This window comes from Oncorhynchus nerka, linkage group LG14 (genome assembly GCF_034236695.1).
Source record: "Oncorhynchus nerka isolate Pitt River linkage group LG14, Oner_Uvic_2.0, whole genome shotgun sequence".
Taxonomy (NCBI): Eukaryota; Metazoa; Chordata; class Actinopteri; order Salmoniformes; family Salmonidae; genus Oncorhynchus; species Oncorhynchus nerka.
Window position 1 is genome coordinate 55,224,907 of NC_088409.1, and position 12,064 is coordinate 55,236,970.

General features: G+C 44.7%; 1 pseudogene; it reads right to left on the bottom strand.

Annotated features, from left to right (window-relative positions):
• Positions 1-6,944: 6,944 nt before the first annotated feature.
• LOC115142273 (Na(+)/H(+) exchange regulatory cofactor NHE-RF3-like) lies at positions 6,945-10,847 on the bottom strand (annotated as a pseudogene).
• Positions 10,848-12,064: the final 1,217 nt, after the last annotated feature.

Here is a 12,064-nt window from a genome sequence, read left to right on the forward strand (position 1 = left end):
GGGAGAAGGCGTTCGGCGTTAGACGAATGGGGGAAGAAAAGTGAATTGTTTCGCTTTCAAGAAAAGGGCACCAATGAAAGGAGTGATAACTGGGGTAGCAGTGAATATAAAAGTTGACCAGTAGAGGGGAAAGATTCCTGGTGTTTGTGATGCTCGTCGTTTGATGCGAAGCAGACAGGGTGGGGAGACAGAAGTGTGCTTGTCCTCTTTAGAGTTTTGAAGTTGTCTTTCCCCTACAAAGTGAAGTTAGGATATATAAGTTATCCTGTATGAGCGCATGTGCCGAATACATTACGATGTTACAGGTGTCAAGCTTATGGTCATGTGGCAGCAGTGTGTAGGAGGGAGGGTGCAATGTGTGAGAAATGTGCAGAAGGGCACGAGACAAAGGAATGTGTAGTATTGGGGAAAGTAGTGGAATGTGTTAATTGTAGGGGTGCACATGAAGCTGGGGATCAGAAATGTCCTGTGCAAGAGAGGCAGGTTGAGTTAGAGTAGAACAGAGGTTGTCATATGCTGAGGCAGTGAAGAATGTACAGGATGGGTTAAAGGGGAGAAGTGGTGAGAGTAGTAGAGACATACCAGTACAGAGGGAGGAGTGGTGAGAGTAGTAGAGACATACCAGTACAGAGGGAGGAGTGGTGAGAGTAGTAGAGACATACCAGTACAGAGGGAGGAGTGGTGAGAGTAGTAGAGACATACCAGTACAGAGGGAGGAGTGGTGAGAGTAGTAGAGACATACCAGTACAGAGGCCAAAAAGTGATATATGTTTCAGTAAGATTGGATTTTTAGCATTTATAACAATGGTTATCAATTGTACTGCAGGGATGGATCAGAAGTCTCCGAAAATGGAGGTTGTGGTGGCAGCTGCAGAGAGGTATTTGGGTGTACGACACTTGACATCAGAAGAGTTACAGGGTGTGTTTAAAAAAAATGAAGTGTTTATGTCCCATCCTTTCAGGATGATGGCATGAGGTAGGAATAAATACATTTAATTCGTGGAGCAGGGTGGTGCTAATTCGATTTTATATACTTTTGAAATTAGTGACTGTAGTGTTAGATGGTAGGGTATTTTATTTAGTACTTTTTTATTTTTCAAGCAAAGAATAAAGGAGTTGTACTCCAGTCTAGAGGGTGGCGGTAATGCAACAAATTGAATGCCAACCACCGTTAAACCTCTTAAGAAGAAGAAGGGCGCTGGTTCGCTCATCGGATGCTTCCTACGGTAAGAGAGTTTTAGCAACGAGGAAGAGGCGAAGCGAGAGAGCTCATTTGGCGTGTCCAGAATACGCCCAATGCATTTGTATGGGCATAATATACAGACCTAAACTTGTCGCCTGCCTTCCCACCTTTGGGACAACTACAGCTATTGTTAGGATGGAGACATAAGCATCTTGTCATTACAGATCTCTGGTTTCAGCCTCTTGCGAATTGGAATGGAAAGTTAGCGAGTGCACTGATAAGGATGCGGTCTTCCCTTAAAGTAAATTGATGTTTTGCCAAAATTATATAATTACTCCTGTCTAAATAAAAACATTCAAAGTACTTCACCAGAAAGCATGACTTAGTCACAGAGGATCAGTAGCTTTAAAAAAATATATAAAAAAATAGTGTAGGCCGATGCCTATTTGGGCAGCGTGCATTGCAATATGTCGGGCTGATTGGGTTGCAGCTGTCAGTGAAAAGCGTCTAAAATATGTGTGAAGGTAGTGTGTCTTGAGTATAATTTGAAATGTTGCAACAAAAAGACGGGGAGGGGTGTGTGGCGAAGATATGGAATGGCTCAGGAGTCTCCCGCCATTTTTTTGCCCTTTGATCGTAAAAATGTCACATTACATATAGTATGTATACCAGTAGGCCTAGTAAATGTACCGTTAATCACCCATCATTTGGTTACATTAATTTCTATTAATGCATGTATTAATTAGCCATTTACCATTTTCATTCTCAGTGAAAAGTTGTTTGCGGAGTTCACAACCTGCTACACTTGCGAGAAACAAGTTTTGGTGTATTTCATAACCATTGAGTTTTTGTTCCGATTTGTTAATTGTCTTTTGTTTGGAAGCTCCATATGAGCATGTGTCTGGTTCCTCTGCCCTGATAACTTTGAGAGAGCTCCTGTGCCTGAGCATACATAGAAGTAGGCCTTCCTGGCCTGCTGTATGCAAACATCAGAAAGTGCCAAAATAACAATGTCTGATTGTCTTAACTCGCCATAAGCTGAGCTTCAAGTAATGTTTCTTCACCTCACTGAAAGTCAAGTCTGTTTTTTTAAACAGCCATTGAAAAATGACAGTTCCTCAGTATTTAAAAAATATTTTCAACACTCCCAGCCTTGATAATCACCAAGCCTTGGTGTGAAAGAGCCTTGGTGTGAAAGATATCATGATCTGATGATTCCATATATCCAGTGGAAACATTTAAAACAGCTGTCTGTCCTGTGCTCACTGGTGTGGGAAATGCGCAGTGCCTGAAATAGGCTTGTTGATGCAGTGTTGCAAGTTCGCTAGGGACAGATTCAGGCTGGATCCAGTTGACGATTTGATACAATGTTTCATTATAGCAATAGCTCAAGTCAAGATGGATAGAAAGGGAGGCAGAGTAGAGAGATGAATGGGATTGAAAGAACCGGAATTTGCATCAGGATGTTTTTATTTGTCAGCTTTAGCCCTATGCATTTTACTTACCGGTAGTTGACATGGAAGTTATAGGCCTACTGATGCATTGGCCTATAGGCAGGTTCTCTGGGAGTTCTATTCACTCACTCCTTTAGCTCCACAGCGTGTACATTTTTATTTAAGTAGTCAGTTAAGAACAAATTCTTATTTACAATGATGGCCTACCAAAAGGCCTCCTGCGGGGACGGGGATTAAAAATAAGAGCTAACACAACAATAAAAGAGACCTAAGACAACATAGCATGGCAATGTGTTCATATGGCTGAGGCTGGTGCTCTAGCCTTGGTTGAATTTTAACTTTGTATTATTTTAGTTCAGATTTTTTTTGCTGATTAAATACATGACAATGATTGAGATACCAAACGGATGTCGGCGATGGAAACCCGGATGATGTTGGGATCAGGAACCACCAGGAAACATGGAAAGGAGGGTGAGATCCGGTAGTTGGTGGGGAGTTCTAAAGGATAGGTTACTTCATTGACCCTCAAGGTTCCCACAAACCGAGGGCTCAGCTTCTGGCAGGGCAGGAAGAGCGGGAGGTTCCTGGTGGAGAGCCAGACGTGATCACCAGAATGGAACACGGAAGCCTCACTGCGGTGGCGGTCCGCTGATCCTTCAGAGGGCGGTCTCCTTCGGAACCTCCCCAGCTCCTGGTTGGTCCTCTCCACCTGCCTGTTAGACTGAGGCCGGCACCCAGATGTGAGGCTGACCGTGCCCTCCCCAGCTTCTCCATAAAGGCTTTCCAGACCCGCAACGTGAATTGGGTACCACGGTCAGAAACAATGTCCTTAGGAAAGCCATAGGGCCAGAAGACTTGCTGGAATAGTGCCTCAATGACCTGGAGAGCGGTAGGTAGACCAGAGCGAGAGATAAAACCCCAGGCTTTAGAGAATCAGTCAACAACCAGAATAGTGGTAAAACCATCAGAAGGGGGGAAGAGACATTAAAGTCAATGAACAGATGTGACCAAGGCTGCTGAGGCACAGGAAGTAGTTTCCCTGCTGGGGCGTGTCGGGGAGATTTGGATTGAGTACATACCAAACATGAGTTGACATAGTGTGCGTAATTGTGCCGGATCCCAATGGTCGCATATCCAGGGCTTGGACAGGAAAAGGAGAGGAGAGCAGGTATGAAGTTGTGTTAAGGGAGTAGGTGAGGACCTGGTCGAAAAAGTTCCTGCGGCACCGGAGTCCACTAGAACTGTAGAGAACACTTGCCAGCGAAATGGGAACCAAAAAGAGTTTGTCGGAAAACGATGATAATGGAATACTTACGCCTACCCTGGGAGACGGAAGGTCACAGGACCATCCCTCTGCTCTAGTGGACCCCGAGTTGGGACACCATTGAAGCTGGTTCCCCTTCCGGCCGCAATAGGGACAGCTGTTATCCAGACAGATGGCCATCGCGATGAGAGCATCCAAGGATATATTGTCATCCCAACTCCGTCTGGACCTCCTCACGCAGTCCACCGTGGAATAGAGTGCGGAGCACCAGCTCATTCCATCCACTGGAGGAGGAAACCACGGCATTGCGATTCAGTGCCATCATACTTTTCCGCTGCTTCCATAATTTCTGAGGCAGTATTATGTCATGTAAACACAGAGTCAGGAAGCAGAAAGTTTAATAATAATTAACATGACGAAAATACAAAACCGGAGATTCTTACTGAATGTAATCAAAACCAATACTGCCTGATGACTGAGGCTACAGAGGGCTATATGAAGGTGCTGAAGTTCAAGTGTGCTTAACGATGAGGGGCAGGTGTGCGCAATGATGGTTGCCAGGTGAGCGCAATGTGGGTTGCCAGGACCTCTGGTTAGTAGACCGCCAACGTCGAGAGCCAGAGCAGGAGTGACAATAACATACACTTTAGAATTTAACGCGCATGTGCGGGCACACATAGGGGGTCCCGTGAAAAAGTATGCATGCCTATGGTGGAAATCAAAGGGCCTTCAACTGATTCGTTCTAGCGCCGGCTTTGTGCGTACTCCTATCATTTATTGCACGATACAAAATTATCTGCACGTTGTGTCACAGTAAAAGAGCGGTGCATTCTACTCAGGAGCACTTCTAGTTTCCAAATCCACAGAATTTACACCCAGAGGAGCGTTGCTGCTCATTTGGCGGCCCTTCTAGAGAGTCCCATCAGCAATAATTGTTTTGTACTGAAAGACTCATCTTTTTATGGGTGTTTCCCAGCAGTTTGTGATTTGTTAGTATTTTGTATCAGGGGTGAGTTCTTGTTGCCTCCCAAGTGGCGCAGTGGTCTAAGGCAGTGCTAGCTGTGCCACTAGAGATTTGGGGTTAGAGTCCAGGCCCTGTTGCAGCCGGCCACGCCCGAGAGACCCATGGGGCGGCGTACAATTGGCCCAGCGTCGTCCGGGTTAAGGGAGGGTTTGGCCGGCAGGGATGTCCTTGTCCCATCGCGCACTAGCGACTCCTGTGGTGGGCCGGGTGCAGTGCACGCTGACAAGGTTGCCAGGTGTAGGGTGTTTCCTCCGACAAATTGGTGCAGTTGGCTACCGGGTTAAGTGAGCATTGTGTCAAGAAGCAGTGCTGCTTGGTTGGGTTGTGTTTCGGAGGATCACGGCTCTCGACCTTCGCTTCTCCCGAGTCCGTACGGGAGTTACAGCGATGAGACGAGACTGTAACTACCAATTGGATACCTCGAAATTGGGGAGAAAAAAAGGGGTAAAAAATAAACACAAAAAAAAAGGTGTGAGTTCTTGTTCAAGCTGCGTTCTACCACACCTGATTCTACTAATTATCTTATTAGTAGAAAAGTGTATGCTAGAACAAAGGCTTGCACACCCTGTGGGTCCTTAAGCGCAGGTTGGACCAGCCCTGATTTTAATAAGTACTAGATCATAAGTCTGATTATTGTAGGTTTGTCTTTAAATCGTTTTTTAAATACATTTCAGTGTAACTAGTTGAGTTATTGTTAGTGATATATGTATTTCCAGGAGCTTGCCCGATTGTTTTAAACACGATCAGGGAAGTTCCTTTTTCAGTTTCTCCAACATCGGCTTAAATTAGTTTCTGTGTTGTTTTTTTTCCCTTCCCTCTGGAAAATAGGTATTTCAAAGTAGCTTCAAATAAAAACTAGCATTGACATTATTTCTGTTTCCGTGTGTCATTATTTTGCCTTTACTACATTACAACTGACCTTCATTTATGTTCATCAACAACTCACTTAAAGAGCATGGCCAGCTCTATGCATTGAATAGCAGTTTTATGCAACTTTTCCACAGACTAAGGGCCAGTATAATAGCAGAAGTTGTATACAGTGCAATATGTACAGTATGTTCAATGAACGCTACAAAAAAGGCACATTTCCATTGTTAGTCAGACTTCTAAAAGGTCACTAGATGGTGTAGTTGTTCAAAGTGAAATGTTTTCATGAATATGTTTCTCTTAATCATGTTAATTTTCTTATATACGCTACATGACTAAAAGTATATGGACACCTGCTCATCAAACATCTCATTCCAAAATCATGGGCATTAATATGGAGTTGGTCCCCCCCCTTTGCTGCTATAAAAGCCTCCACTCTTCTGGGAAGGCTTTTCACTAGATGTGACATTGCAGGGCAGAAATGTTACGAACTGACTTCTTGGAAAGGTGGCATCCTATGACAGTGCCACATTAAAAGTCACTGAACTCTTCAGTATGGGCCATTCTACTGCCAATGTTTGTCTATGGCGATTGCATGGCGGTGTGCTCGATTGTATACACCTGTCAGCACCGGGTGTGGCTGAAATATACGAATCCACTCATTTGAAGTGGTGTCCACATACTTCTGGTCATGTTGTGTTGAGCTAGTATTATGCAATTGTATGGCTTATCAAGTACTTAATAATAGATCTTTACACTTTGTACACCTTGAATCATCACATACAATAATGATCATAGATTCTCAACTGAGCCCCACTATTGTTTTTCCCATCTTATTTAGTTTATCTTGATTTCACCTTAGAATAAACCTAAACTTCATTATCCCTTTCTCACACACAAGTGATATCAATCATTTAAACGGTGTGCAATCTACTCTGCAAATCCTATTTCGCAAGAAGCAGGTCCTTAGCATAGCTCTGTCGGTAATAGTCCACAAAAAGAAGACGTGAGATTGGGAGATATGTAGAGAAGGGATTAAATCCTCTGACATGTTTCAGATGGAAGCAGACTCACCATGGCTATTCCCCAAATGGCACCCTTTCCCCTACGTAGTGCAATACTTTTGACCAGAGCCCTATGGGTCTGGTCAAAATATTGGCATCTAATTCAGCCCTTCTCTTTCAGGTTGCATTCAGAAGTAGAGGGAACCGCTTCATTTATTTCATCCTGCATTGTTTTGCAGTGTTATCACTGGCACGTGAATTAATGATTGCAGCTATGTTGTTGTTGATGCTGTGCTAGTGCCAGGTCCTCCTCTGTTAGGTGAGATGTTGTCTTCATAATGACTTTGGTCACTTCTCAGCATTCCTTCACAAGAAAGCATAATTATTTTTCTCTAAAACCTGCAACGCATTCGATTATTAAGTATTATTGATCTGTAGGATCTGTATTAACATTTGTATCTTTCTGTGTGTGTGTGTCTGTGTGCGTGAGTACATGTGAGTGTTCCTCTCCTGTGGAGTATGACCCCAGGAGTGATTGGAAGCCCACTCTGTTTGAGTCTCTCATACTCTGACCTCTCCGCAACCAGTCATTTCAAAGACGTCGCGCTCTTCTTTATCAGCGTCACAACGTCCTCAAGGTACTCATTCTCCACATTCTGGCCATTCACCTCCACAACGACATCCCCTTCCCACAGTCCAGCCCTATGTCCTAAGCCCTTTACCACCACCTGCAGGACAAAAGAAAACTGCAGTCATAACCGTGTGTAACGGATGTGAAACGGCTAGCTTAGTTAGCGGTGGTGCGCTCTAAATAGCATTTCAATCGGTGACGTCACTTGCTCTTAGACCTTGAAGTAGTGGTTCCCCTTGCTCTGCAAGGGCCGCGGCTTTTGTGGAGCGATGGGTAACGATGCTTCGTGGTTGATGTGTGCAGATGGTCCCTGGTTCGCGCCCGGGTACGGGCGAGGGGACGGTCTAAAGTTATACTGTTACACGTGCCACTCATTTCTCATAGGAAACATCTTAACGCCTACCCTCGGTCATTATAACAATGCTTGTGGAAAACACAGCAGATCAATATCGGGAACTTTTGATTGATGAAAGCTGTTTACTCATTACTACAACTTTGATTGGGAATTTTTCAAAAGGCCTATTTATGTCAGGAAACATAATGATAGAGATGACAACAAATAGATGAGAGAGAGCTAGATGACCATGGTGTTATGTTTTTGATGTTCAAAGGAATCCCTGCCCTATGAAAGTCCCTGGCTCATGTTGAACGCAACCCAGATTAAACCCAAAGCCTGATTCTTCTCTCTCTCTCTCTCTCTCGAGGACACAGAGTCTTGGACAGGGAAGTGAACCGTGCTCATTTTTACTCAGCCCATCCTGAATCTCAGTGCAAGGGGACTGTGTCTTCCTCATCCCCTCTCCTTTTGGCAGACTGTCCTCATGGAATAGCAGGGGAGATAGACCCAACTGCAGTAGGAAACAGAATAGACAGTGTTTTTTGACCGGGAAGGTATTTTTAGTTGACACAATTCCTAAAAAATCAATATTCTAACACCAGAACTCGCTTAACTCCTATTGTGTAGAAGTCTGTTCCATGTATGGGTATGGTGGTGAGGCTAACCCGCTTGCCACTCTTCCTCACTTTCCTGACAATATTCTCACGCTCCATGGACTCCGAAGGATGCCCATTGACCGCCAGCAGCAAGTCTCCATCCTGCATACCAGCCTCTTCTGCTGGACTCCCCACATCCACCTCACGGAGTAGGTGAGCTGGAATCGACAGCAACAAAATGTAGCTCAGCCAGCAGGTATAATGCTTATTATTTGTTCTAGGCATGTATGAGTCTTTCTAATGTCCTATTACAAGGTTTGTAGCGTGTCGAGTATGTCTGTCTATGCAGCACATTTTCCACGGACTTAGTCAGGATCATTAAGATATGACAATAAGAAATGATACGGTGGTCATAGCAGGTGCTTGTAACATGGTCATGCCTGCAACAAATGGAAGTTTCTAGCAAAAGAGAAAACATTATCACCTGATGTGTGCATCATTCTCACCATTACGACCCCCCGATGACAACCTCCCTTGTCGTAAGAGGAAGCCGTATCCATCTGACCCCTGGACCAGATGCATCGTTTTGGGCCTGTGTGGCAGATTGTGAGAGCCAGCCATGATAGGCAAGATGGGCAATTTCCGCCGGATATAGCTCGCTTCACTCTCTCTGTTGATGACTAGGACGGTAACATGGACGCTACATTTCTTCACCTGAGCAGTACAAATCGCTAAACGTGAGGGGGAAGTGAGGAACATGCTTGGACGTGCACACACACAGACTTACTAAGACACATACAGAGACACACACATCTGCCAAGAGCATTTCTGAGAAGGAGGGCCTGTATGCCTACCATTTTACTGATTGCTGAATGGGTGAGCGTTGATACCATGGCACTACCAACAATGCTTTGAAGAATCCTTTTTGATTCCAGGTAGAACACTTTTGGTTCATGGTAGAACCCTTGACACAGAGGGTTCTACATGGAACCCAAAAGGATTCTACCTGGAACCAAAAAGGGTTCTCCTATGGGGATAGTCGAAGAACCCTTTTGGAACCCTGTTTTCTAAAATTTAAGTCAAGATGCTCTCAACAGTGCATCTGGGGCCCATGACAAATCTTTTCAGCCTCATAATCGTACTATGCAGGCCTAAACATTTACATGAACTCTGCACAAGATTTTGATATTTAAAAGATGAGATGCCAGCGTTTGATTGAGTGGCAAACCTCACCATCTCTCGACCGACCGTCTCTCGACTAACCCTATATCTATAGTCCGCCGTTTCTCAAATTGGACTCCACGCTTTATCGGCCTCACCATCTCCCCCTCTCTCCTTCCGACTGTCTAGCAAATGATCTGCCAAAAAGATTACGGAATTAATAACTTGTTTCTACCTTCAATGGGGATGATGCTGATCCCCAGACCTAAGACAGAGTCTTTGGTGATGTGACACAGCCTGGGTCGGGAACACGTCTCCCCTCGGTAAGCCCTGATCAGAGCCTGGAGGTCCAGTCCCTGGGCCAGCGCCTCCTTATACTCCTCCCCCTTCAGAACCAGCAGCAACAGCTGCAGCCCACATGCCTGGATCCTCTGCACCACATGTCAATCAGAGCAGAACATGCTGCAGCTAAGAAACAAAGACTCTGTTTAGACCAAGTAGGTCAGCCGAGCCAGAACAGCCCATAGGGAATTAGCCTGTTTATGTAGCGCGGGGCAGCTTGATGAGCATGTACACCACCTGGACAGGACGCTAGTCTTTCACATTGAAACCACATATTGTACATTTTGAACAATGTGGCTCATTTTCAAACGAAAGCGAGGCAGAGGACACCGTTGGAGACCTTGTAAGATAAGAGGTTCTCTCCGGTCTCTTAAAGTCTGGTTCTGCTCCACGTGATGAATTAGACCCACATTACATACAGCTCTCAAATCTGTGTGCCAAAGCTTTAAGAAGCGTGTGCACAACGATTCCACTTTCATAACGGGACATCTGGTTCACACCCTGGGGAGAAGTCCTCATTGAGTCCTCATTGACCTCCAGCACACGGTCCCTGTCCTTGAGCCCACTGAGCTCTGCAGGACTCCACGGATCCACCTTGCGGACAACATAGCCCTGGCAGCTCCTCTCCATACACAGATGGAAGCCAAAACTCTGGCCCTCCTTGCACTTTAGCAAGGAGGGCCGGACTCGGGTCTGGCTCTGGAGGGCAAGACAAAACACTGTCATTGACATAGGATGGGCATTGTGCGGGGACACCTAAAGAAGTCAGGCTTATCTTGATTATATGATTGATGAACTAATTTTAATCAGACCATCTTCCATGCATTGGAAAATGACGGATCATTTTAGATCTGTTCGTTCTCAAACCTTACCAGGGTTCTCCGAGATGACTAAAGCTGGATTGCCGATCCCCTCTTTCCGATTGAAGGTGAATATTGGAGTGAGGAAAATGGAAAAAGTCAAAGTTGAAACATGAAGTGGCATTAAGGATGCCCAAAATGTGTAATCATGACAAATTCGCTAATGTCCTATTTTGTATTATGCACGTTGTCTCTAGTCCAATTTGTAGCCATCAAAACATAAAAAACTATGATCACTCCTCTTACCGTGGAAATTCCACTGCATCCTCAAAAAAGATCATGACAAAAATCACTCAAGTTTATTTTCTCTGCAGTAATGATTCCACGAATGACCCGTATGTCCTTGATCCAAAAATCCAGGTTACTCATCTCCAACTGAGATACAGTGCCTTCAGAAAGTACTCACACCCCTTGACTTTTTCCACATTTTGTTGTGTTACAGCCTAAATTTAAAATGGATTAAATTAATAAAAATGTCACTGGCCTACTTACATTACCCCATACAGTCGTGGCCAAAAGTTTTGAGAATAACAGAAATATTAATTTTCACAAAGTCTGCTGCCTCAGTTTGTATGATGGCAATTTGCATATACTCCAGAATGTTATGAAGAGTGATCAGATGAATTGCATTAATTGCAAAGTCCCTCTTTGCCATGCAAATTAACTGAATCCCCCAAAAATATTTCCACTGCATTTCAGCCCTGCCACAAAAGGAGGACAAGGCTGGAGATCACTCTGTCATGCTGATTGAGTTTGAATAACAGAATGGAAGCTTCAAAAGGAGGGTGGTGCTTGGAATCATTGTTCTTCCTTTGTCAACCATGATTACTTGCAAGGAAACACGTGCCGTCATCATTGTCATCAAATACCTGGTTGTCTGGTTAGACTGTAAACTCTCCTTCCAGACTCACATTAAGCATCTCCAATCCAAAATTAAATCTAGAATCGGCTTCCTATATCGCAACAAAGCATCCTTCACTCATGCTGCCAAACATACCCTCGTAAAACTGACCATCCTACCGATCCTCGACTTCGGTGATGTCATCTATAAAATAGCCCCCAACACTCTACTCAACAAACTGGATGCAGTCTATCACAGTGCCATCCGTTTTGTCACCAAAGCCCCATACACTACCCACCATTGCGACCTGTACGCTCTCGTTGGTTGGCCCTCGCTTCATACTCATTGCCAAACCCACTGGCTACAAGTTATCTACAAGTCTCTGCTAGATAAAGCCCCGCCTTATCTCAGCTCACTGGTCACCATAGCAGCACCCACTCGTAGCACGAGCTCCAGCAGGTATATCTCACTGGTCACCCCCAAAGCCAATTCCTCCTTTG